This window comes from Diceros bicornis, chromosome 2 (assembly GCF_020826845.1).
Source record: "Diceros bicornis minor isolate mBicDic1 chromosome 2, mDicBic1.mat.cur, whole genome shotgun sequence".
NCBI classification, from domain to species: domain Eukaryota; kingdom Metazoa; phylum Chordata; class Mammalia; order Perissodactyla; family Rhinocerotidae; genus Diceros; species Diceros bicornis.
Genome location: NC_080741.1, coordinates 79,080,181 through 79,107,706, shown reverse-complemented (window position 1 = coordinate 79,107,706; position 27,526 = coordinate 79,080,181). Strand labels below are relative to the sequence as shown.

The 27,526-nt window shown below is 37.3% G+C and overlaps 1 protein-coding gene and 1 non-coding gene across 4 annotated transcripts in view; one reads left to right on the top strand and one right to left on the bottom strand.

Annotated features, from left to right (window-relative positions):
- Window positions 1-27,526, top strand: part of CHL1 (cell adhesion molecule L1 like) — a 223,129-nt gene that overhangs the window by 57,358 nt on the left and 138,245 nt on the right. The window lies entirely within an intron of this gene.
- Window positions 27,297-27,401, bottom strand: LOC131421598 (U6 spliceosomal RNA). The gene has a single exon (XR_009223912.1). It is a non-coding gene; the product is annotated as a U6 spliceosomal RNA (small nuclear RNA).

The window sequence follows — 27,526 nt, the reverse complement described above, 5'->3', positions numbered from 1 at the left end:
ACTCTTAAGTACTAGAGAAGCTGGAAATTTGAGACATGAAATATCTGACACCAAGTTCAAGCTGAGGAGCAAAGCATTGGTTTTATTTTTCCTTAGTCTGTTTCAAGGGAGTATTTCTCCAAGTTTGGTCCCTGAACCATTTCTGTCGGCAGCATCTGATCAGAGAGGCCTGGCCTGAATATCTCATCTTGCTATCACATCTGCCATTGCTTGCTGTTGCTTTGCCCTGTTCAATTTCTATTCATAGCTCTTATCACTACCAAGCATTTTATATATTTTTATTTATGTATTAAAACACTCTATGAAAGCAGAGACTTTGTTTTTTTTACCACTGTATCCACAGCACCTAGAACACAGCTTAATGTGACTTGAGGCGTTAATTACATATGCAGATTCCTGGGCTCCACTCTGGACCTGCTGAATTAGATTTTCTGCGGCAGTGGGGCCTAGGACTTTAGTGATTCAGCTAAAATTTTAGCGTGACTTTTTTTTCATAAGTACACACAATGTTCAGTACAGCAAAAACTGAAAATCGAGGATAAAGAGTGAATTTTTGAAATATCAAAAAATGGCCATCCTCCTTTTCATTCTTAAAAGAAGACAGAAGTCTGCATCAAAGCATTAGAATAGAATCATTTCTGTCTTAAATTTTTAGTCATTTTCATATTACTCATCAATCGAGGATCACTACCTCTTAAACTATAATGTTTCCTATAATGCAGGTTTGTTATTTAAAGAGATAAAAGGAACTTAGTAAAATCCTGTTTTGACTATGATGCCGCCATAGCTTGAGGATTCACTCCACTTCCTAAATCACATTCCCGGGACAGTGTGACAGCAAATATCTATACATATATGGGTACTTGCAGACCACTGTAGCTTTCCAAACAAGACCCAGGCAGATCATTTTTAAAAGTTACCTCATTTAAAAGTTACCTCACAAACTACAGCAGGGCTGCAGTTTGTGAAACTTGTTCAAAATGCTCTTCTCAGAAATTAAACAGGTAAGGATGGTGAAAAGAAAAGGTCTATATCAAGGCTTTCCACAGAAGGAGAAATTCTTATTTTCCTGTAAACTTCATCGGTAATAAAATAAGGGAGAAGAGCAATAAGAAACAAACAAGATTAGGAAAGCCAAATGGTTTTTAAATGAGATTATTTTTCTCAGACCTTTCCATGAGGCGTCACAGCTCTGCAGCCACCAGCTTGCTGGGAATCAGCCTGGTTTTTGACAGTTTGAGAAGCCATCCTGTCTGCTCCATTTTTTGCTTATTAAATTAATCGCACTTAATTTGTTTTTCAGAAGTAAATGAGAGTCTTCTGAACGATGAGCTAAGCTGTTAAATCCCACAATGGTTTGGTCACTCAGTTCTGCGTCCCAGCTAGCTGGACGGCACACACCCGTGTTCTTACCTTTGATCATTGTACAAAAAGAAGGTCCAATATTGCATAATACAAATGTAATGAAACAAAATTGCATGCAAAAATTACTCATGCAGCTATCCACTGACACATTGTCTGCTTAGCATGATGTTTATTTAATTTTTATCTCCAAGTAAACTATTGGGTCTTAATAAAAGCAAGGAAGGAAGAAGAGAGGGAGGAGGAAGGAGGGAGGGAAGGAAAAAGAGAGAGAAGAAGAGGACAGAGAGAGACAGAAAGGAAGAAACTTCTCACATCCAGAAAATGGTATTATTTTTCCCTCATGAAGCATCATGGAAGGCCAGTTGGCTGCTAAAATTAAGTATTGAACTGAGTTTAAGAAATCATATTCCATCCTTGAATTTCATATTCACTGCCTGTGTGCCCTCAAAAGGTCACACATTTATTAAGATTTCTTGCTTGTAAAATATATGAATTGGAGCTGAATGACACTGAAGCAACATTCCAGCCTTAAAAACTGTTTGGCTCTGATTTTGAATGTATCTGTCAAATTTGAAACACAAAGTCTAGAATAAGTATTAAAAAATATAAACCACAAAGTTAAGGATAGGCTCTAAAAGGGCTAAATCAGTATTTATTAGGTTAAATAAATTTTGAATAAAATGATAATAATTGTGAAGTACAATTATTGCTGGACTATAATTCAGTCTTTAATATTTTAGTAAAAAGAATTTGAAATTTCTTTTTTCTCAATTTCTCAATTTCTAATTGAGAAATCTTCTCAATAACTTCTTTAAGTCAATAATTTAGTTCGAGAGTTTTAATAGCTTGAGTATATTCAGGGCCAAGATCTAAAATAGTTAGAGAGCAGGAATCACACATTTAAATGCTAAAGGGTGAGGTATCAGGAGAGGCGTAAGATGATAGGGAGTGGTGGGGACTGGTGCACTGGAGGATATAGCCTGTTCTAAAACTGGAAGGCTCTGCTCGGCTCTGGAAGACCATTGCCATGTGCTAAAGCAGGACTAGTCTTGTCAGACTTTATATGTTTTTAAGGAAAGGACAGAAATCTGAATTTTAATGTTAAAATTCCTAATGTTTAAGAAATGGAAGCTAATTCCAGCCTTCAAAAAAGTCACTGTGCAAGCTAAACAAAACACCTGTGAGCAGTTTTGTCCCCTTTGATTCTAGGGTTTCTGGAGTTGCCTTCTACCCATTCAACTACCAGGTGAACTACTATCTGTTGTCAATCCTTAATGACAGTTTTTTAATGATCTCTTTTAGATATTTAATGAGTATTCTTCCCTGTAGAATTCAGAATGGCCCTGAAACATGAAGACATATAATATTCAGTCCAAAATGCTGTGCAAAATGAGGGAAATTTGGAGAGTAGATTCTTCTGTAGATTTCACTACTAAACCAGTTGCATCCAAGTAGAATCCAGATTCCCCAGCTCTTGAACTCCTCTGGAATGGAAATAAGCTGCTCCATTGACCCGCTTCTGTCCACTCTAGTGCCCAGAGACTCATAGTGATTCATCAGATGAACTCTTTTCCATCTGAAAGAGCTAATTCAGTTTCATCCCGCCGGGTGGTATTGATGCCTTAAGAGGTTATGGCTCTTGGAGTAGTTAATGAAAAAAAAAATGCAATGGATTTGCTGGACATTTAACTGAAAATTTCTCCTTTATACCATGATGGTTCTGAATTTCACCAACTACTTCTTTGTACCATTGTGGCATGTTTCTTGCTTGTTATTTTGTTTTCTTTAAGAAAGAATAACGTTAGAAAACGGAAATATTCATTTGTTACTGGAAACTTACAGTGATGGGATGTGCTACAGAAGACATCATAAGAGGTCCCTTGTTTCTACTTGAATTTGTCATTGCTCCAAATCACTCATTTATCTACATATCTGTTTCTATATCCAGCTAAGATTTATTCAAATAATTGATTTATTAAATCAGTTTTCTCAAAGACAAGAATTAATTACATTTTTGATTTATGCATGTATTTGCTTTTGTGTATCTTACTTTTAGATTTTTATGATTCTTGAACATAAAGAACATTCACCATATCTGTGTTGGCTTAGTGGATGTTGAAAGAGTGATTTTAATGATGCCACATGTTTTTACGCTGTTCTTAGCTACACACAGTTGTGTAAGCTATGCTTTTTGAATATATCCACGTGCAGTGCCAGTTGGGGGTAGTGCAAAGTGCCAATATTGATTTGAAAAGAATGACCTTTTCTTGTGTGTTCCTTTCTAGTTATTGGCTTATCTAAGATGGATAGTATCAATAGGCTGCAATGTCACTGTCTTAAGACAGATTTGCAGAAATGCCCTGCAATTTTTTGTTCTAGTTTATTTCTTCCTTGGGTGCTTTGCTCTGGCTCTGTCATTCAGACCTTACTATAAGGATAACCAATTAGTAGTTAAATGAACTGAATGAGTCTTTTTATGTACTCTATTCAAATGACACTAAACTCATTGCCACATGAATAGGACAAATGAATTATTTCTTTATGCACTTTGAAAACAAGCCCGCACAGTAAATGATACCATTCATAACCCCTGCCTTTATTGCTCTTTCCTACACCTGGGGAATCATTCTGAAAGTGAACTTGTAGAGCTCATATTTGTATTCCAGTAGAAATAAGAACTTAGTAGTAATAAGACTGTGTAGTTTTTTGAATAAACAAATAACTTAGAAAGGGAGAGGTAGTTTTGAAAACAATACTCTGAATGAACAACAGTGAGAATACTTGCTGGCAGTTTGCTTCTGTAATAACTCAGGACTGTCAAACTAACAAAATCGCCCCTGACCTGTATCATTTATGCATGGTATGGATGTATGTTGAGGACCTACTATGTGCCGTACATTAAGATTGCAGAGGTAAATTCTCATTTCCTGTCTTTGAGATACTCAGAATTTGGAGCTGTTTGGAAAGTTCCAAGTCAATGCTCATTATCTAACTCTCAGAATGAGTGATCCTTGGTCTTTTAACAAAGGACATTTTGATTAATAAAACAGTCTTGGGGTTGTAGGAAAAATATGTCATTCTGGAAAACAAAGACCTTCTGTCTTTTTTCATAATGGATTGTTTGCATAAAAGACCAGAGTGCTAAGTGAATTAGACATCTATAACTCTGTGTAAACATTCCTTTCCAGTCATTGCTTCCTGGTTCATAATCCTGACCATTTGGAAAGGCCTTTAGTTTGGGTATTAGGAAAGAACTACAAGTAAGATATAGCCTTCAGCAGCAGTTATTTTGTAAATTTGCTACTAATGACATTATACCATGTAATGGAAGCATCAGACCTGTCTAATGTTCATTGCTTCTATTGCTGCTGCTATTACTACTACGACAGCCATTTACTAGGCACATTTACCATGTACCAGGCACTGTGTTTCTCTCTTATTTGCATAATATACCTTATTTAATTGAGAGGTGGTTTGGCCAAGAAGCTGGGAGAGTTGGCTCTGGGAACGAACTGCTGAGGTTTTTGTTCTGGCTCCCATACTTGCCAGTTGTGTGAACTTGGCAAATTGCTTAACATTTCTGTTTCTCAATTACCTCATCTGTAAAATAGAGACAATGGGAATATTTGCCTGATAGAATGTTATGAGATTAAACCAGATGATACACACTGAGTGCTTGGAACACATAGTAAGTGTTCAATGAAATTTGCTATAACATTTTTATAGTATACTCAATTAACGTTTGCTATGATATTTTTATATCACTTACTGATCACCATAACTCAAAAGAGTTGTGCTTTCTCATTATCTTCATTTTATAGATAAGAAATTGAGGTTCACGCTAACTTCTTCAGTCAAAAATCAATGAGTTTCTGAGTTGAAATGCAAACTCTGATTGATCTGATCCAAAAGCCCAGGCAGAGGATGATATGTGGAGGGAAGAGGGTAGGCTTGCACCTGAAAGGTTTCTAGAATTCCATACAATAATATATTATCCTTACATTCATTCAAAACCTGTGTGTGGGAGGTAAGGGGAATGTAATACCAAAATCTTTTATGTATTCACAGTGAAGCAAAGGATTTAATGAGGTGGAATTTTAAGGTTTTTAAAACGTGATGGTTACTATAAGGTGGGAGTGTAATAGAAAAGTGGGAGTAGAATAGAAAGTGAGGTGGTAAATTTGGATAAATACTCTAGGAGACTCCTGGAATGGAAGAGATTTCTCCTTAGTGTTCAAAGTTCTTGAAACCTCTTGAAGCTTGGTCAAAATAACAAGCCTTCTAAGGAAAAAAAACAAAGAATTCCATGCAGAGAGAAAGAAATGGTACCAGTGGGTATTTAAAGGGGAGTGGTGGTTTTAGGTCTGTGCAACTTGTCTACCAGGAGTCGATCATATTCTTAGAGGTGGTTGTGAAAAGGTCTATAAAATGTGGTAAGGTTGGTAAATATGGCCAACTTTGTTGTGCAGTATCCTTGGTTAAGCATAAATGCTTAGGGAAAGATTCTTTTTTCTTGCATTTAGAAGAATTATGAAGCTTAGTCAGGACTTGGTACTAGGAGCTGGGGCAGCAACAGAAGCCACAGACTCATTTCAAGCCTCGGTTCCTTTGGACCTACAGGGGCACTGATATGCACCTGCAGCAGTGACATCAGTGAATGGCAGATAAGGACATATATTTACCGATGGCAATTCTAGGATTTCTATATAGAAGAGGTTCAATGTCGGCAGCCTGATGAGAAGGGGACTAGGTGGTGACCTTGAAACTCTATCTGCATGCCTTGAAACTCTATCTGTATGGCAGGCATGCTGTTTTTACTTAGATTGTAAGTTTTTTTGGGATGTCTTGGAGTTGATGGAAATTATGGAGGAATTAACCCCTTTCCCTGAGGTAAGAGTTGGCATCACATCTGCTCTTTCTTTATTTGTAAAAATGTTAAGTTCTGGCTTTGGTGCCAGTGACATCAGGATAGGGGCTTCCTTTATGGTGTAGGGGTGGAAAAGTTTCCCTTCTTCCCTTCTAGGTTCTTTGGCTGGTCTAGTAGTTAAATTGACATCAGACAGTTTAACAGGAGAAAAACAAATTTAATTTTGTATGTATGGGAGCCCCATAAAAAATATGAGACTCACAGGCAGTCCAGGCAATTGAGGCTTAAATATCATCCTGAGGTAAGGAGAAGGGAGTAGGGGTCTGGGGCTTCAAAGGGGAGGAAGACAATTCACAAGAAGATGAGAATAGCAAGTGTTGCCCTGCCATGCAGATAAGTTTTTCTGATATAAAAAGTTATTTCTGATAATAGCTCTCTCTTCCTGGTACAGGCCCCCTATCTAAATTCTCTTAGGCAGTTAAAGGAGAGGCAAGAAGCTTTTCCTGAGTCTGCTGGGTCATAATTGCCTTCAGCTCAAAACAATTCACATGCCAAAATGCTACATTTTTGGGGTGACATATGCAGCTCCCCCTCAGTGGCAACCTGTCCGACAGAGATTGTGTGGGTTTCCTGAATCAAGAAGTTAGGATGAGATAAAGTTTGATTTTCATTTAGAACAAATAAGGTAAGAGCAAATGGAATAGTCCTTGAACACATGTGAGCACAGTGTGGCTTCTTGAGCCTATCAGGGATGGGGATGGAGGTTCTCTAAATCAGCGAGGCAACACTTCCAGAGTTTTAGGACACTCTAAAATACAGTTATTTACACTTTGTATCATAAGAGGACTAGTTATTAAAACAATAGTTATTACTCAAAGCTGTTCTCTGATTATCTTAGGGTACAGTGCTATAGAATAAATATTTGTGTCCCCCGAAAGTACATACTTTGAAGCTTAATCCCCAATGTGATGGAACTTGGAGGTAGGACCTTTAGGAGGTGATTAGGTCATGAGAGTGGAGCTTTCATGAATGAGATTAGTGCCTTTCTTTATAAAAGAAACCCCAGAGAGCTCTCTTACCCCTTCTGCCATGTGAGACACAGCAAGAAGACAACCGGCTATGAACCAGGAAGCGTGATCTCACTAGACACCTAATCTGCTCATGACTTGATCTTGAACTGCCTAGCCTCCAGAACTGTGAGAAATAAATTTCCTTTGTTTATAAGCCACCCAGTCTATGGTACTCTGTTATAGCAGCCTGGATAGACTAAGACATCCAGGAAATCATCTCACCTTCCTCCTACTTGAAATTCTAGGAATTGAATTTGGAAGCTGGCTGATTATATGTCATGTGTCAGCACCTCCATAGCATTTAATTTTTTAAATTAAATAATTTATTCTGCATAATTTGTCTTCATTACTTTTCATATTGGTGAATCTAGTTCCTTGCACTCTTTTGTTATTTCCAGGATGTATTTTATCTTTCACAATGGTAAGAACCCTATGCTCTATTTACTTTGTGCTCCTTCATTGTATACAGCGGGATTTAAATAAATGCCTATTGAGTAATTGAACAAATAAGTGATACCATTTTTGTTAAGGCAGGTTTACTTGGCGGCAAGATCTCTTTTCAAAATTATGCTAAGAAGCAGCATCTTGCCATAATTTCCCTGTGGCACCGAATGTAATGAGAATTTATTTCCTTGCCCTGCTAGCAACTTCCTTTGCGTAAGATCCAAATTAATCACCATGAGGTGGTTTACGCCTTAGGGTGGGTTGGGATTATTCATTTTCCTCTGTTTTATGTTCATATTTTAGTTCCTATTTACTTCTCCTTAATTGCATTCACTTCCTAAGAAATTTTAGTATTGAAAAGTTTCTAGTGGCTGATGTTACCTTAAAATTATGAGAATTTTTAATTATTTTGTAAGAAGAAAATTCAAGCTAAAAGCATAATCTGTAAAATTTCCTCTTTTGAGCCTCTAGAATCACCTTATACATAATAGCTCATGATCTTCACTGATTTAATATTAACACCTAATTAAACCCTTCTGTGCACCTCAAAGGCAAGGCAAGATTCATGTGGATTTTCTCCATTACATTGTCCTATAAAACTCAAGAAAAAGGCTAAGTATTATATAGATTTTTGGCCACAACTATCCTCCCTATTCTTTAGGAAGTATTTTGTTAACAAAATAGATTTAAAATGTGAACTATTTCCAAGAAACAATTAAAAGCAAATTGAGTACATTTTCTTGAAAGAGAAAATACAGCAATTATCATAGAAATGCATTTGCCTTGATATTGTCATTTTTAGCCATGAGTTTGATCAAAATGGTATGTCTTTCCTGTGAAAAACCTTGCTTTGGTTTTATATCACAGCTGGTAGTTTATTCAATTCATATTTGTTGTCAGTATCACGTTTTCTATTTATTCTTACTCTGAACATGTTTTGCCCTAACGTGTTCAGCAGATATAATCCTTTGCGAGAAAAAGGCAGTAGATTTCTCAAGCTTCTCTATTATATTTGTTTCAAACAGTGAGTAAAAATAATTTGGAATAATAAAGTATAAGATTTTCTAGAAGTTATAGCAGTGACATGGAAAGTATATTCAGAAATGATGACTAGCTTATGTTCTCAGGACTTATTTTGGATTTAATTCCATAATTAATGGCATTGTTAATACAGGTTCCTTTTATTTTACCTCAAGATTATTATACATCCTATAAATGTATGTTGCAAAATTTAGTAATTATGTCCTCAGAGGCAGCTATAAATCTTATAGTTTTATTTAGCACACAGAAAACAATTAAAAGACAACCTGGAATGAGACAGATTTGGATTTAAATCCTGTGCCCATTATTAGGAGTTAGTTTTAGGAAACAATTCACTCTACCCCTCTTCTAAAGTTCTAGAACATAGGGTATAAAGACAAAGAGCTGATTCAGATGGTGGCCTAAATATTAGCTTAATTTAGACTTCTATAGTAATGATGAGCGTTAAAAAGATGTTGAGTGAGACTTTGTATTTTTGTTGTTGTTGTTGCTCCCAAATTGTTAAGTAGAGCTCACAGCTGACAACAGAGAAAGAAATAAAATCTTAGGGCCAGAATCTTTCCTCAGAGTTGAAAGAGGCAGCCAAATTTCCCCAGCCATTGCCTCAGCTGCCCACCTTGAGCATAGAAAGATTTGGGGGCAGGAAGGTGAGAGTGGCTCTTTAAAATATTTAAGCTTTGTGGAATGTGCATCGTTTATGATAAGGGGGGATTCCCTCTATAGCCGTTTTTCCCTTTGCAAAGCCAAGAGAAGAGGTCCAGTTTAATCACTCGTGCAGATTGATGTGCCTGAAGCACGGGAGACTGGCAATATGTTCTTTCTGTGGTTATCTGAATCGGGGATGGACTTCCTGATCTCTTCCTGTGCCAGTGTGAGCAGGGCAGGAGAAAATTGGGGAGAGATGGTAGGGTGGGCCAGTAGAGCAGCCCAGACTTTCACCGTTGGGCCCAGCAGGAGTGCATGAATGTTCTAGAGATCAGAGAGACCTGGTATTAAGTAGTGGGGCTTGAGCTGCCTTGCTGGAACCTCGGCTGAAGGGGGGTTGCTGAGAGCACAGTGACACCAGCAGCGAGAGGCTCTGGGGTCTGCAGGTAGGGGTGGAAGCCGTGTGGGGGTGGAAGTGCCTGGGACCTGCGCAGGAGCTGACCCAACAGAAGATCCAGGTGAGATGGTTACAATTTCAAGATGCTAGAGCGAGAGGAGGAATACAAGGAGAGACCACATTCCTCTCCTCATCTCAGCTCCTTCTAGCCCTAGTTCTTTGGCCAGAAATGGGGAAGGAGAGAGCGTTTTGAAGCAGCCTGAGTTTTAGTGATAAAAAGTGACTTGAGGCTTATGGCATGACAAGATTCTATAGAGTGATGGGAAAGGAGAATTTGGCAAAAATAGTGTTGAAAGCAGTGTTTGATGAAAAGAATGAAATCATTTCAGGCTAATGTTCCAACCAAGGTGAGGATCCTTGGTAAACTAATTACAGCCGGATTGGAGAACTCCGTGAGGCCTCCTGTTTTATTTTCCCTGAATGTAGACCCTCTTGCCCACTGATTATTTCTAGGCACTCATAGGCAGAGAGGTTGACAGGGAGATTATAGAAACCTGCTTGATATATTTACCACAAGGGAAATTCTTGTGAGATGAAATGAAGGGATTTTGTGAGGGTGGAGAAAAACTGTCAGAAGTTTTTAATTTTGAATGGACATTGGCATAAATAGAGAGCCAGGCATGCAGAGCTGCAACAGCTGATATTTTCTTGCTAAGCTGCGGAAATCAGGAAACGTGTAATATGATTATCTGAGAAATAGATTCAGAGGAGCAATGGAGAAAGGAAAGGAAAATCAAAGTGAGCATTGATGAATGTGAGTAAGAGCATTGTGTGCGAGGAAGCATCGTATTCTTCCTTTTAATATGCATGCTGTGTTTGAAGCACTCTTATGAAAAGTCATCTTTCATGTTAAGTGGAGATCATGTTTTTGTGAAATTTCTGTTTGGTAGTCATATCTCTAGCTATTAAAAATCACATTGTGATAAAGCACTGTTTTGATACGTGCTGACTGTGAAGTCATATGGTAGACATTTGCTGCAGTGTAGCAGGATTTCAACAGAACTGGATAAATGAAATTTTTATATTCCTAAATAACATGCATATAAATAGTTTTACCAGTTGCTATGAATACAGGGAATTCTTATATTCATTAATTACTTTAAAATTTTCATTGTTTTTGTGCTTTACCATGATATTGCTACTGTTATTTAAAACATATTTCATTTGTACAAACACATGTAGCAATGCCAAAAATATTGGGGGAATTATCTATCCTTTTGAAAATCTCAGGGTGTATCTACCCTGGTTGTTGTAATTGTTGTTTTATTTCTCTCATTACCTTGTTCTTTGTGAAATTTGCACAGACTCTCTTGTACTCTTTCAAGTGTTAGGGGTAGTGACAGACATATTTCCAATTCATAATTTTGTTTTTATTCCTATCGATACACAATTCATTGTCATTTCTGAATGAACTTTATGTTCTTCCAAGTCTTAGGTTTAGTAATAGATATGTTTCTCATTCATAAATTTCAAGCCTTCTTTCATTTCCTTTTTCCTCTTTCTTTCTCAGAAATATTTCAAGAACGCAAGCTCCTTTCATTGCAAGATACTATGTTTTGGTTCTCTGGAAATAGGAAGGTGAATTAGACATAGAATCTTCCCTCAGGTACCTTATATCGTAAGTTAGTGCCTTAGCCAGGACACTTTTCAATTGCGAGAAGCCTAAGAGAAAAGAGAATGTTAGGTCTCATAACTAGAAAGGCTATAGAGTTGTTCACATTGTGGAAAAGAAGTTAGAAGATCAGGCAAGAGTTTACGTTTAAAGAGTTCAAAGCAGCAATCAACACATTTTGTGGTATAAGGTCTAAAGATGATCCCTAAGATGACTGACTGCTCAGCTTGCTCTCCCAACTTGACTCATCCTCTCATTCGTTCAATCCTTCATTTACTCAATACTTACTGAACTCCTATAATTGCCCGACATTTGTTGCTGGAGATATGGAGATGAATAAGACAAAGTTCTGCCTTTATGGGAATTATAGTCTAATCTAGGGAGATGATAAACAGCCAAACCAATAAAGAGGTAGTCAAGTGTCAGGTGGTGATATTTCCTATTAAGAAAAGAAAAAGCAGGGACATGGGCCACTATTAAATAGATATGCCAAGGAAGGCCTCTCTGAAGTGGTGACACTGGAGCAGAGGTTTGAACGAAGTATAGCTCTGTGAGTATCTGGGAAGGAGCCACCAAGTGAAGGGAGCAGCAGGTGCAAGGCCTCTAGGAAAGAGGGAGCTTGGCAAATACTCTAGGAATGGTGAGGAGGTTGTAGTAAATTAAGCGCTTTACGGGAGTTTTGTGCATAGTTCAGTCTTTCTGGCATCGCTGAGTGTGCAATAGCTAGAATTTGCTCAGTGGATTTTTCACCACCAAAAAGAGTTTGCGCCTCCTGTGACCACTTTATTGCACCCTCTGAAAGTGGTTAGTTTGCCCCACCCTGGCCAAGAGAGAGCTCCTCATCCAGGAACCTGAATCAATATGTTTTAGTTTAGCAGTCTTTTTTCCACAAGTATTTAAGCTCTTTAATTTCTTGGAGATAATAATCACTCTCAAACTTAATTATTTTCCCCTTAGCCTCTGTTATCTCCTTCAATCTTATTCAGGAGCAAGGTCCTCTGGACCTTTATTGTTTTGCCATTAAGCCTCATCAATATTGCCTTGGAGCTAAATTTAATATATTCACATTCTTCCCTGTCACTTCCCTCTCCCATTTTCTTCTGTGGATGGACAAAATCATATGTTAGGAAATTATCAGATCCATGAGTTTGATTCAAGTTCATATTTTCTGTCATAATAATTTCTTTCAAAAAATTTAGCCATATTGATATGAATGCTTCTTGTTTTTAGATTATAATTTGCATGCCTATGTTTAAACTAGAGGTGGCGGAATGGTAATACACATGGGTGTGTCTCCTAACTTCTCTTATCTATTCTTGCCTATATAGTAGTTTCCCGTACCATACCTAGAGATTTTTCTGAAATACAAATTTGATCACACCACCTTTCTGCTTAAAATTACTTTCCATTCCTCTTTGGGTAAAGACAAAGCTCTTTACATGGTTTACAAAGCTTCAAAAGTATGGACCCGAGTAACTTGTAGGCTCAACTCTGACCAAATTCCCCCTCTCTTAACCAGCTCCCATCCACTGACCTTCTTTTCCTCCCTCGTATTATTCTCCACGGCCTGCTGACCACAGAGCCTTTGCACGTGCTCATCTATCTGTGTCCACTACACTTTCTTCCCTCTTTGCCCAACTAACTCCTGCACATCCTCCTCTATCTCAAGTCAATAGTCACTTCATCAGAGTCATCGTTCTGGGTAGATCGATCTCCTCCTTCTAAAATAGCACCCCTTGCCTCTCTTTCTTGGCGCGTCTCATATTTTCAATTTTGTCTTCATTTGTGTGATTATTTAGTGAATGTTTGTTTACTCCATAAGCTCCGTGGCAATTGGAACAATATCTGTATTTGCTTAGTATTGTGTCCCATGGCTTAGTCCAGGTCTTGGCACATAGTAGGTACTTGATAAATATTTGTGGTGTGACGAAACAAAAATGAATGAGTAAGAATGTGTGTACGAGTGAAAATAAATGAATGAATGTCCATACCAGCTCTGCTCAATAGAACTTTCTTCAATGTTAGAAATGTTCTGCATCTGCACTGTTCACTATGGTAGCCTCTAGCCAAATGTGGCTGTTGAGCACTTGAAGTATAGCTAGTGTGACTGAGAAAGTAAATGTTTAATTCTATTTCATTTTAATTAATTTAAATTTAAATAGCTACATGTGGCTAGTGGCTACCGTGGCGGAAAGAGCAAATCTAGACAATACCGTACCACTTGCAATTTCTGATCCCTGTTAAACATTGTGTACTCACACAAACACACACACATTTTGGGTGATATTCAGACGTATTACTATTTCAATATAAATGGGTTTGCCTAGGTTAAACCATGCTGAAATTAGAACATTCAAAACTATTAAGCCAACTACAGCTGTCTTTACACAAGCAGAATAAATATGCCCACTATTCAGATAAGTTAAATGAGGAAAGAACTGATTTTCAAGTTCATCAATCTTCTAAAGCCAGATACTACACTAGAACTTTCTGGTGCAATCGCTGTTCGGTTTAATATTTTACTCTAGTGCAAGGTAGACACTTATGTTGTAATAGCTCCCTCTCGTTGTAAGTAGCACATGATTTGGTTTTGAATTCCCCTAACATGGTTTTCAAAATTTAAATAGAATAATTTTGACTGTTTTCAGGAGCATCTAAGGCAGCTGCATTTGAAAAATTTCTGCCCACGGTTTGTGAAGTACAAGGTATATTCTGCCTCAATCAATGCACAATTTTCTGTTCGTGTTTCTTTTATTTACATGCGGATTTACCCGATTGCTGATGTGCAAGAAACGTTATTGATGCTTTGTTGAATTCCTTATGCTTTCTATGTAAACCACTGTGATCTTTCTAGCATCTTCATTTATCATTCTAGTGGACCATATAATTTATCCTAAGCATTTTTGTGAGACAAGAAACAGTATCTCCCTTTTCTAACTGAGCAATTTAGACAGTAAGTTCTCTTAGCGTGGACTCCAGTGTGGTCCTGCTCATCACTGTATCTTCTAGCACCGAGCACACAGTAGGTGCTTAATTCTTACTACAACCTGTAGGTTGGGATTATTTGACCCATGTACTAATGATGAAACTGCCTCTTAGATGGAGGGTATCAGCGATTGGCCAAGTTTACATAGCTCTTGAGTGGTAGGGCTGGGCCAGCCTCTTAATCACTGCATGACTCATTTTCTAGTATCATACTAACATCCTATGAAAGTATTTTGTTATATTAAAATAATTTGTTATTTAAAATTCCTATTTGTTGGTCAGATTTCCATTGTCAAATTGAGAAAATAAATTAATCATTTGCAGGACAGAAGCAAATATCCTACTTGCTTTCCAGTTATATGTGGGTGTTTTTAACTTTGATAATATTATTTTTATGTTTCTGTTGATGTGTTTTGATGGCAAGATTGAGTCTAGGTTTGCCTCATCTCTATGAAAAAAAAGCATATCTTATGAATTGTGTTAGTTGCTATGTAGAATGACACAATTTTGTCAACTGTAGTGAAATATTTAGTACTTTGCTGCAGAGAGAGCTAGCAGATGGTTTATATGATGTCATAGACAGGGAACAGTGAACATTAGGACCAGATCTTTTGCCTTTTTTCCAGTAGTCTAATTTTGTATGTATTCATAAGAATATTGATTGGGGAATTTAATAAACTCACTATTGTTCTATAATGAGAAATCTTTGTTTGCTGAAATTGAAAAAAGGCCGTTAATACTATTCAAAAGGATACTTCTTATTCTGAAAAGAATACTTGTTTAAAGATAAACTTACATAAAAGGAAGCTTGTGTAAAATTTAAACATTATTAGCAATAATATAAAGATACTATTAGTTGAATATATGTATATATATGTAAAACATGCCAAGCAATTCTCTAAGCATTTTATATTTTGTCTCATTTAATCCTTAAAACACTATTATTTCTTTTCAATAGATGAAAAAACTGAGAATTTGAAAGTTTAAGAAAGTAATTCATACTCTAAAGCTGGTAATCAGAGGAGTTGGAGTTGAAGACCTATTTGACTCCAAAGTCTAAATCACCTATTTCTACTATTCTTTTAAAAATTATTTAAAAATAAGTAATTATATATTCATTGTCATGATTACTTTTATATTTTCCCCACCAATTTAAAATCTTGTCAACGTCAAGATTATATCTGTTTAATTCATCACTCTATTTAAGTGTATATATAGAGTCATGCGTTGTTTAACCATGGTATCCCCATGGTTCTGGGAACTGGGAACTAGGTTGTTAGGCGATTTCGTCATTGTGCAAACATCATAGAGTGTACTTACACAAACCTAGTTGGTATAGCCTACTACACACCTAGGCTATATGGTACTAATCTTATGGGACCACCATCCTAAATGTGGTCTGTCATTGACCGAAATGTCGTTATGCAGTGCATGACTGTAATATATATGATGTAGATACGTTGTAGATACTCAATAAAATATGTTGAATGAATTGTCTTGAGTCCTGAGTCGTTAAAACATTAACATTGTCATCTTTCAGAGACCTTTTTGGGGGGTTGACGATGGGGAAGGGCAGAGTTTAGCCTGCTTAGAAGAAAGTTGGTGTTTTGTAGAGTTGGTGGTATAATTATAGCTAATGGAATCCAGTGACTCCATTGTCTTTTACCATGAGGTTTAAATCAGAGGCAATAGCAAGAAGAACTTAAGTCCTGGGAAAAACCTCATGACTGGAAAGGTTGTTGTACACTGATTTGGAAAGGACTTCCACAGCATCATGGCATGGAGTTTGAGTATGGACTCTGGTTCAAATCCAGAGTATTCCGCTTAATAGCTGCAGACTTGTTAAAATAACTTATCTTCTCTGCACCCATGTTGTCTTATCTGAAAGTTAGAGATAATAATAGTACCTACCTCGTAGGATTGTTGTTATTAAGATTAAGTGAATTTTTTGTCAAGTTCTTAGAATAGTGCCTGGTGCATAGTATGTATTATTTAGTGTTTGTTACTCATATAGTCATTCCAGCAACTCATTTATAATATATGCTAAGTGCTTACTGACCTTAAAAATGTATTGAACATCTGCTTAGAAATTGAAGGATATTATTTGATAATTAAGGTATTCCCAGTTCTAGAATTAAATGGTAATGTCCACATGCTAGGATCATAAAGGAATTGTGGAGAAAATTTGTATTTAAAAAAAGCAAAATAAAGAACCAGGAGTTAGTAACTAGTGCCCAGATTGTGAAACTAGAGTTTAATGGTCTATATCTGTGTGCACACGTAACATTAATACACTTAATTTGCCTGTTGGCGGAAGAACATAGCAGTGAATCCTGTGTAATTTCTCAATCTCTACTCTACCACATTCATATTCATGTATCACTTTCATCCTTTTCAGGATCAAAAATTTCTTGCATTTCAAACTATAATCACTGTACTTATGATTTGTTTCTCTTACCTTATAGTGTGAAAATTATGCAAAGAAGTGGTATTCAGAACTTACATGTTGTTTTTATATTAGGAATTCAAAGAAAATGAATACCTTGTTTATGTGACATTATTTCTAAATGCTAAATTTGCTTATTCTTCTTTTTCCCTATTTGCCCATTTCCTCATGTTATCTTTGACGTGACATTTGGAATTGGTATAGGAAAGAGAATTAACTCAGAAGTCAGTAAAGGAAGTGATACATTCATTTATTACATGATGCAAATGTTTTGCTTTGCTCTTTTAACATCTTTATTTTCTATAATGAGGAGTTTTACAGTTCCTGTTTACAGATTTTACATCTGTGCGTGTAACAATTATAAAATTTACAGTGTGGGCATTTTGTTTTATTTCATATGGCAGAGATATGGGGTGTGTGTGTGTGTGTGTGTTGGGAGGAAGCATGGTTGCTGTAGTACTTTCTCAACTCATGACTGAAACTTTTGCTCTAATTCAAGGAAGAAATAAAGACCTCTTCAAAATTATAATACTGAATACTTTATTCATCTTCTCTGTGGAAATTAGTCCAAGAAGCAAATTAAAATTACAAGACTATGCAAAACAGAATTATTTTGCTTAACTTCTATGTATTTGACCACTACCTTCTATGATTTTAACCTCTCTAGACATTCTCTCTAGGGATGGTTTTCCTTATGGCCCAGAGGAGATCCCACTGAAATCATTTTCTAGATGTTGCAATTCTTCCCACAATCCCCACTATGCTAAGTGGCAACTGATCCGGGAGCTGTCATGTTTGGAAAATACCATGATGCCACGAGTTAATTTCATACCTGTCATGAGATCTTTGCATGAGATCCCAGGGGCCCTTTCAGTGTGTCACAGTACTGCAAGCCATTCGTTAGTTCCTTTCAAAGCAATGACCCGTGGCCAAGAGATCTTGTCGCAACATATGGCGACACCTGTCACCAGGTTTCATGATTGGCATAAAATTAACCTGTTTTCCTCTTTGACTTGCTGCTTTTTTTTTTCTAATATACATAAAAAGGATGAGAATAAATTGTATTTGGAAGCAATTTACTGTCACTTTCAAGAAGTATAATGGTATATTTAGGATGCTGGACCTAATGAACAGACCATGTCCTTACAGAGGTAGACACACGGTTATTTGATAAAGGTGGTATTTTATGAAGTTCTGAATGACAGTCTGCAAATCTCAGATAGGAAGTAATGTTTTAGTATCTGAACTCCCTTAAGGATAGGGACAAAGCAGGAAATGACATTATTTTGAGTCTTGTGGAAGAAAAATCCAGAAAGCTTGAGTTCCAGATATGAGTTTGCCCTTGGCTTTCAAATGGTTTCAAGCAACTTGAGCTTCCTCTGATTTCTATCTATATTTTTCATGCCTAGATCTTACTGTTCTTATGGGGACATGCAGAAAATGAGCCTATAAAATAACAGCATTCAGAATTATGACAGATATCTGACAAGAATAGGTTAATGATGTTTAGCCTTTAGATCCTTAGCAATTTATCAGCTACTTGTAAGGATAAGGACAGAGAAGAAAACAGTCAACCACTTGTCTGTGGCTTTCCACCTTAGTGAAACAGTAAAATTTTTTTGATTAAACGATTTCTCAATGAAGAAGTTATTTGCTTCCTTACATCACCATATATATATATTTTTGATCATCTTACATATCTTTTTACATGCCTTTAGCTTCTAAAAATGTTTGTTTTAATTCAGGGAGAGCTGTTTTCTATAGCTGGTCTCTTTCCCTCTTCTTAATTGGGTTAAATGCTTCTTAGATTCTGTGAGTTTTAATATTCAAGTATAATAAAGAATAAAGATCAATTTAGTCATATTTTTTCTTTTTTCTCTCTACCAATTAGTTTTAAAGACTAAATGCTATTGTTCTCCAATTTGGACTGGTTTCTCTGAATTCTAGAGTAATCAATTTTTCCTGGCATTTCTTAAATGGTCTTTATTATTCAGTGAATTCCCTTTGAAAGCATAAACATTAGTCCTTGTTGTATGGTCTTAGAAATTGATGGCTGCTATTCTCAAAGGATGGTAGAGATGGGATGATTAAAGGAGTAGAGCAAAGAGCTGAGTTAAAACAATGGAGACAGGAGAAGATAGTACTGGAGACAGAGAGAGAAGAGGGTAGCAATTGTGAAATAATCTGAAGTAGGGATTGAGGATTTAAAGGCTGCTTAGACTTGATTAATAGATGCTGTAAAAATGAAATGCTGAACCAAGGGAAAAAATTGCACTTTAGAAGTTCTTTCAAAATGTGTTAATGCCTTTACTGGCCAAGCATTTTTTTTTTTTTTCATCTTGAGTATAAAACCATTGCATGAGAATATAGGTCTTTTGTCCACATTGTTCACTTTTTTTTTAAACTGCTGATTATGGTTATGTTGGGATAAAATCAGGTTTCCGCTAAATAGAAAGAAAACCAGAAAGAAAAGAAAAAGAAATAAAAAGAGATCTATAACTGATACTATATTGGTCTTATGGAATATCTTTGCTAAGTGAGGATCAAGATAAAATTTAAAAATAAAACACATGTTTAAAACTGTTATTGGCAGACTGAAGATATTTGTTTTAATGCCAGCAACAGTAATGGCAATTTGTACCTAAAAGAATGGGAGATTTTCCTGGCGTTTTTCAAGAGACTGTGGTGTTGACATGGATTAGGTATCTAAACCTAACAAAATATGTCAAGAAAATTGAAAATCAGTCTTCTTAAAAAAAACAAAACAATCTGTGGCAAATCACTTTATTATTAACAACAAACTGAGGACCTGCAAAATAATTTAGATAAGGATTAAAATGATTAAACATTTTTATTACTGGTAAAGCTGATTCACAACTGCTTCTGGTATTTTTACTACCTGTGAGCGGGATCTACATGTGAGAAAGACAGCCTGAATCTGTTTAAAGGCAAGCATTCAAGAATGGGCACAAGAGGCAAGAGTTAGAAGTTTCCACCACTTTAAACCATGAGCTTGACTACAGTCAACTAAATCATTTTTTCTATGAGGAGTCAGTGAAGGATAAATTGAACTAGAATAATTTTTGTTTGTTGGTTGGATGGTTAGTTTAATAAATACCCTTATCTCATAGGTAATAGAAGGGAAATGCTCCTCCCTGGTTTTGGGAGTTAACTATCAGTATGGGCCCCCATCAACACACACATGTGCACACGTGGACACACCCACACACATCCACACACTATAAAACTGTTGGCTAGAATTTTCCAGTTATCACATTCTCTAACCCAGTGGTTCTCAACTGGGGTAATTTTGCTCCCAGAGAACAACTGACAATGTCTGAAGACATTTTTGATTGTCCCAACTTGGGAGAAGGGGTGCTACTGGCCTTTCCTGGGTAGAGGTCAGTGATTCTCCTGAAAATCCTACAATGCACAGGATATCTTCCCACAACAAAAAATTATTCAGTCCAGAATTACAATAATGTTCATGTTGAGAAACCCTGTTTTCCATAGTGGCTGCACCAGTTTGCACTCCCACCAGCAGTGTATGAGAGTTCCCTTCTCGCCACATCCTCTCCAACACTTGTTGTTTCCTGTCGTGTTAATTATAGCCATTCTGACGGGCGTGAGGTGATGATATCTCATTGCAGTTTTGATTTGCATTTCCCTGATAGTTAATGATTTTGAACAACTTTTCATGTGTCTGTTGGCCATCTGTATATCTTGTTTGGAGAAATGACTGTTCAGGTCTTTTGCCCATTTTTTAATTGGGTTGGTAGTTTTTTTGTTGTTGAGATGCATGAGTTCTTTATATATTTTGGAGATTAAGCCCTTATCAGATGTATGGTTTGCAAATATCTTCTCCCAATTGTTACGTTGTCTTTTCGTTTTGTTGGTGGTTTCCTTTGCTGTGCAGAAGCTTTTTAGTTTGATGTAGTCCCATTTGTTTATTTTTTCTATTGTTTCTCTTGCCGGGTCAGGCATGGTGCTTGAAAATATGTTGCTAAGACCAATGTCGAAGAACGTACTGCCTATGTTTTCTTCTGGAAGTTTCATAGTTTCAGGTCTTACATTCAAGTCTTTAATCCATTTGGAGTTAATTTTTATGTATGGTGTAAGGTAAGGGTCTACTTTCATTTTTTTGCATGTGGCTGTCCAGTTTTCCCAACAACATTTGTTGAAGAGACTTTCTTTTCTCCATTGTATGTTCTTGGCTCCTTTGTCAAAGATTAGCTGTCCATAGATGTGTGGGTTTATTTCTGGGCTTTCGATTCTATTCCATTGATCTGTGCGTCTGTTTTTCTGCCAGTACCATGCTGTTTTGGTTACTGTAGCTTTGTAGTATATTTTGAAATCAGGGAGTGTGATACCTCCAGCTTTGTTCTTTTTTCTCAGGATTCCTTTAGCTATTCGGGGTCTTTTGTTGTTCCATATAAATTTTAGGATTCTTTGTTCTATTTCTGTGAAAAATGTTGTTGGAACTTTGATAGGGATTGCATTGAATCTATAGATTGCTTTAGGAAGTATGGACATCTTAACTATGTTAATTCTTCCAATCCAAGAGCACGGAATATCTTTCCATTTCTTTGTGTCTTCTTCAATTTCTTTCAGCAATGTTTTATAGTTTTCCATGTACAGCTCTTTCACCTCTTTGGTTAAGTTTATTCCTAGATATTTTATTCTTTTTGTTGCAATTGTAAATGGGATGGTATTCTTAATTTCTCTTTTTGCTACTTCGTTGTTAGTGTATAGAAATGCAACTGATTTTTGTATGTTGATTTTGTATCCTGCAACTTTACCATATTCGTTTATTACTTCTAAAAGTTTTCTGGTGGATTCTTTAGGGTTTTCTATATATAAAATCATGTCATCTGCAAATAGTGACAGTTTCACTTCTTCCTTTCCAATTTGGATCCCTTTTATTTCTTTCTCTTGCCTGATTGCTCTGGCTAGGACTTTCAGTACTATGTTAAATAGGAGTGGTGACAGTGGACATCCTTGTCTGGTTCCCGTTCTTAGAGGGATAGCTTTCAGTCTTTCACCATTGAGGATGATATTAGCTGTGGGTTTGTCATATACGGTCTTTATTATGTTGAGGTACTTTCCTTCTATACCCCTTTTATTCAGAGTTTTTATCATAAATGGATGCTGTATCTTGTCAAATGCTTTCTCTGCATCTATTGAGATGATCATGTGATTTTTATTCTTCATTTTATTAATGTGGTGTATTACGTTGATTGATTTGTGAATGTTGAACCATCCCTGCATACCTGGAATAAATCCCACTTGATCATGGTATATAATCTTTTTAACGTGTTGTTGTATGCGATTTGCTAGTATTTTGTTGAGGACTTTTGCATAGATGTTCATCAGTGATATTGGCTTGTAATTTTCTTTTTTTATGGTGTCCTTGTCTGGTTTTGGTATCAGGGTAATGTCGGCTTCGTAGAATGAGTTAGGGAGCTTCCCCCCCTCCTCAATTTTTTGGAAGAGTTTGAGAAGGATAGGTATTAAGTCTTCTTTGAATGTTTGGTAGAATTCACCAGGGAAGCCGTCTGGTCCTGCACTTTTATTTTTGGGGAGGTTTTTGATTACTGTTTTGATCTCCTTACTGTGATTCGTCTATTCAAATTCTCTACTTCTTCTTGATCCAGTTTTGGAAGGTTGTATGATTCTAAGAATTTATCCATTTCTTCCAGATTGTCGAATTGGTTGGCATATAGCTTTTTATAATATTCTCTTATAATCTTTTGTATTTCTGAGGTGTCTGTTGTAATTTCTCCTCTTTCATTTCTGATTTTACTTATTTGTGCCTTCTCTCTTTTCTCCTTGGTGAGTCTAGCTAAAGGTTTGTCAATTTTGTTTATCTTTTCAAAGAACCAGCTCTTGGTTTTATTAATTTTTTCTGTTGTTTTTTTGGTCTCTATTTCATTTATTTCTGCTCTGATTTTTATTATTTCCCTTCTTCTACTGATTTTGGGCTGCATTTTTAGATTGTTTATTTGAGATTTTTCTTTTTTGTTGAGATAGGCCTGTATTGCTATAAACTTCCCTCTTAGAACTGCTTTTGCTGTATCCCATAAATTCTGGCATGTCGTATTTTCATTTTCATTTGTCTCCAGGTATTTTTTGATTTCTTCTTGGATTTCTTCATTGACTCAGTCATTGTTCAGTAGCGTTTTGTTTAATCTCCACGTATTTGTGGCTTTTCTGATTTTCTTCCTATAGTTGATTTCTAGTTTCATACCATTGTGGTCAGAAAAGATGCTTGGTATTATCTCAATCTTCTTAAATTTATGGAGACTTGTTTTGTGGCCTAATATGTGATCAATCCTGGAGAACGTTCCATGTGCATTGAAAAGAACGTGTATTCTTCGGTTTTTGGATGGAATGCTCTGTACATATCTACTAGGTCCATCTGTTCTAGTGTATCATTTAAGGCCAATCTTTCCTTATTGATCTTCTGTTTGGATGATCTATCCGTTGGTGTAAGTGGAGTGTTAAAGTGCCCTACTATTATTACGTTACTGTCTATTTCTGTTTTTATGTCTGTTAATAATTGCTTTATATATTTAGGTGCACCTACATTGGGTGTGTAGATATTTACAAGTGTTATATTCTCTTGTGGGATTGTTCCCTTGATCATTATGTAATGCCCTTCTTTGTCTGTTTTTACAGTTTTTGTTTTAAAGTCTATTTTGTCTGATATGAGTATTGCTACCCCAGCTTTCTTTTCATTGCCATTTGCGTAGAGTATCTTTTTCCATCCCTTCACTTTCAGTTTGTGAGTGTCTTTAGGTCTGAAGTGTCTCTCTTGTATGCAGCATATATATGGGTCTTGGTGTTTTATCAAATCAGCCACCCTATGCCTTTTAATTGGAGCATTTAGTCCATTGACATTTAAAGTAGCTATTGATAAGTATGTACTTACTGCCATTTTTTAACTTTTTTTTCTCAGTGTTTTAGTAGTCCTTCTTTGTTCCTTTCTTCTTCTATACAGAATTGATGGTCTCTTTAGTTTGACCTCTGTCTGAAAGCTCTACTCTTTAATTCCCCTCCTCCCTCCTTTTATGTTTTTGATATCATATCTAACCTCTTTTTTGTGCATTTGTATCCATTACCCTCTCATCATGGAAATAGATAATTTTTCCTATTTGTGGTCTTCTTTTTTCCCCTTAAATCAGTCCCTTTAACATTTCTTGTAGCACTGGTTTCTTGGTGACAAATTCCTCTAATTTTTGCGCGTTTGGGAAATTTTTGATCTCTCCTTCCATTTTCAATGATAACCTTGCTGGGTAGAGTATTCTTGGCTGTAAGTTTTTTCCTTTTAGCACTTTAAATATATTGTGCCACTCTCTTCTAGCCTGTAAAGTTTCTGCTGAGAAGTCAGCTAATAGCCTCATGGGGTTTCCTGTGTATGTAACTTGACTTTCTCTTGCGGCTTTTGGGATTCTCTCTTTATCTTTAATTCTGGACATTTTGATTATGATGTGTCTTGGTGTGGACCTCTTTGGGTTTATCTTGTTTGGGGCTCTCTGTGCTTCCTGTACCTGCATGTCTCTTTCCTTTCTTAGGGTAGGGAAGTTTTCATCTATTATTTTTTGAAATAGATTCTCTGCCCCTTTGTCTCGCTCTTCTCCTTCCGTGACACCTATAACACGGATGTTAGTGCGCTTGATGTTGTCCCAGAGGTCCCTTAGACTGTCCTCACTCTTTTTAATTCTTTTCTCTTTTACCTGTTCAGCTTGCATAATTGCTTCTAGTCTTTCGTCCAGCTCACAGATCCGTTCTTCTGTATCCTCTACTCTGCTTTTGAGTCCCTCTAGTGAATTTTTCATTTCCAGTATTGTATTCTTCATTTCTGATTGGTTCTTTTTTATATCTTCCATTTCTTTGTTGACATTCTCACTGAGTTCATCTATTCTTCTCCCCAGATCAGTGAGCATCCTTAACACTCTTAGTTTGAACTCTCTGTCGGGTAGGTTGCTCATTTCTGTTTCACTTAGTTCCTTTTCTGGGGTTTTGTCCTATTCCCTTACTTGGAATGTATTCCTTTGCCTCTTCATTTTGCCTCTTTCCCGGTGCTTGTGTCTACGTGTTAGGTAGGTCAGCTACGTCTCCTGCTCTTGGATAGGTGACCTTATGTAAGTGAAGCCTTAGGAGACCTGCAGTGTGCTTCCCTCAGTTCTCAACGTTCCAGGGGTGACCCCTATGTGGGCTACGTGTGTCCTTCTGTTGTGGTCTGTTTGCTCTCCCTGTAGGCGCCCAAGGAGGCCAAGTTATGCTCTTGGCCAGCTGTTGTAATGCTCAGCTGCTTGTAGTTGTTGTGGGTCCTTCAGTCTCTTTATCAGCTGTGGGGAGCCCCAGCACAGTTGGCTGCAAGTTCTAATACCACATTTGTGTTGCAGTCTTTCTTTTAAGTGTGTAGGCCCCCAGCGTGGCAGGTTGTTAGGCTCAGGGCCTTACAATTGCTATAAGCCTCCAGCCTTTAGGTCTCTTGTCAGCTCTCTGAGGATTGCAGCTGGGTAGGGCTGGCCTCAGGCACGGGAGCACCCAATTGTTTCAGGCTTTGGAAGGTGGGGCAAACCCCCTATGTGGGTCTTTGAGAAGCACAAGTCTTCTGCAGCTGACAAGCCCTGCCGCCCACAGGTCCACACACACAGTCAACACAGTCCTGCCCCGTGTGTGTGCCCCGGCCTCCCAAAGCAGACCCAGTCTCTCCATGGTGGGAGCCCCACACACTCCACCACCGCCCCACACTCTCCACCCGCTCCTTGTGCACGCCCTGTGCCACTGAAGTCAGCTCAGTTGCCAGGCTGCAGAGAATCCAGTCACCAATCTATGCAGACCCACAAGTTGCCTGAGGGCTTGTTGTTGGGTGGGGCCAGTCTCTAGGGTGGGCTGCTTGCCCTGGCTGAGCTGGATTAAATCGGTGCTCTAGTGGGTGGGGCAGACCCTGGGCTAGCAGGCCTCAGGGAGAACTCCAATGGCATCTGTGTCAGCGCGCCCATACCAGGCCACAACAATGGCTGCTGCCAACGTCTCAGTCCCTGGAGAGGTCTCACCTCTCAGTGAGATGCACACCGGGCCTCTTAGGTGAGTCTCTTTTCACCAAAGCACTGTGCACTTTCTTTCTACTGATTTTAGATTGCTTTCTGAAACGGGTGAGTTTGTGCATGGGCCCTTTAAGAGCTGGTTTTAATTTCTTTGTGAACCAGCTTCTCTGGGGGTACTCCCCAATGTTTTAGTAGCAGGCAAAGTCAGATATTATGCCATTCGTCTCGATTGTGTTGAGTCCACAAAATGCCCACAGCAGGGGCGCTCCCTGGTTCAGGGCCCCACTCCTCCAGGGAGGGCTGCGTACCTGTGGGCTGCTCCCGGTCGGCCATGACGCTGGCGGCTTGTGAAGGCGCCATTTTTTCTCTCCAGAAGGGAGTTTCTGCCTCTTCCACCTCAATTAGGATTGTCCATTGTTGCAGGAGTTCCTCTTATCCAGCTTTCCATTCTGTCTCAGGGGTAATTTTTCCACGAGTAGTTGTAAATTGGCTGTGTCCGCAGGAGGAGGTGAGTTCAGAATCTGCCTACGCCGCCATCTTGACTTCTCCCCTGGATCAGTTTCTTTAAACTATTCTGCCAGTCTCTCCTTTTTAATTAGAGTATTCAGTCCATTTACATTTAATCTAATTACTGATGTGGTAGAATTGATGTCTGGCATTTTGCTATTTTTTTTCTATATGTCTATATATGTTTTTCTATTCCTCCATTACTGCTTTTTTTGTGTTAAATAAATTTTTTCTAGTGTATGATTTTACTTCCCTTGTTATTTTTTTTCTGTATTTAAAAAATTATTTTCTTGGTGGTTGCCCTGAGGATTACAATTAGCATTTTACCTAAGACAATCTGGTTCAGAGTAATACTAACTTAATTGAATATTATGCAGAAACTTTGCTCCAATATATCCCTGTTACCTCCTCTCTCCTTTGTGCTGTTATTGTCATACAAATTATATCTTTATACAGTGTAAGCCCATCAATACAGTTTTATAATTGTTGCTTTATGCCATTGTCTTTTATTCAGATAGGAGAAAAAAGAGTTACAAAAAATACATATATGATGTCTTATATATTTTCTTTGATCAGTGCTCTTTATTTCTTTGTGTAGATTCAGGTTAATGTTTAGTGGCTTTCATTTCTGCTTGAAGGCTTTACTTTAATATTTTTTGTAGGGCAGATCTGCTAGCAACAAATTCTCTCAGTTTTTGTTTATCTAGGAATGTCTTAATTTCTCCTTAATTTTGAAAGATAGTTTTGCTGGACATAGAATTCTTCATTGATGATTAGCACTTTGAATATGTCATCCCACTGAAAAATATGGAAGACTATAAATTTGCATGTCATCCTTACACAGGGACCATGGTATTCTGCTCTGCATCATTTCAATTTTAGTAAATGTGCTGCCAAAGGAAGCATTCTGGGTCCATCAATAGAAATAGAATACAATAGAAATAAGGAAGACTTGGAGGAAGCAACCTCTGCCTCTTTCTTTATATAAATCCTGCCTTTGCTACTTCTAACCTAATTTATGGAACATGTTA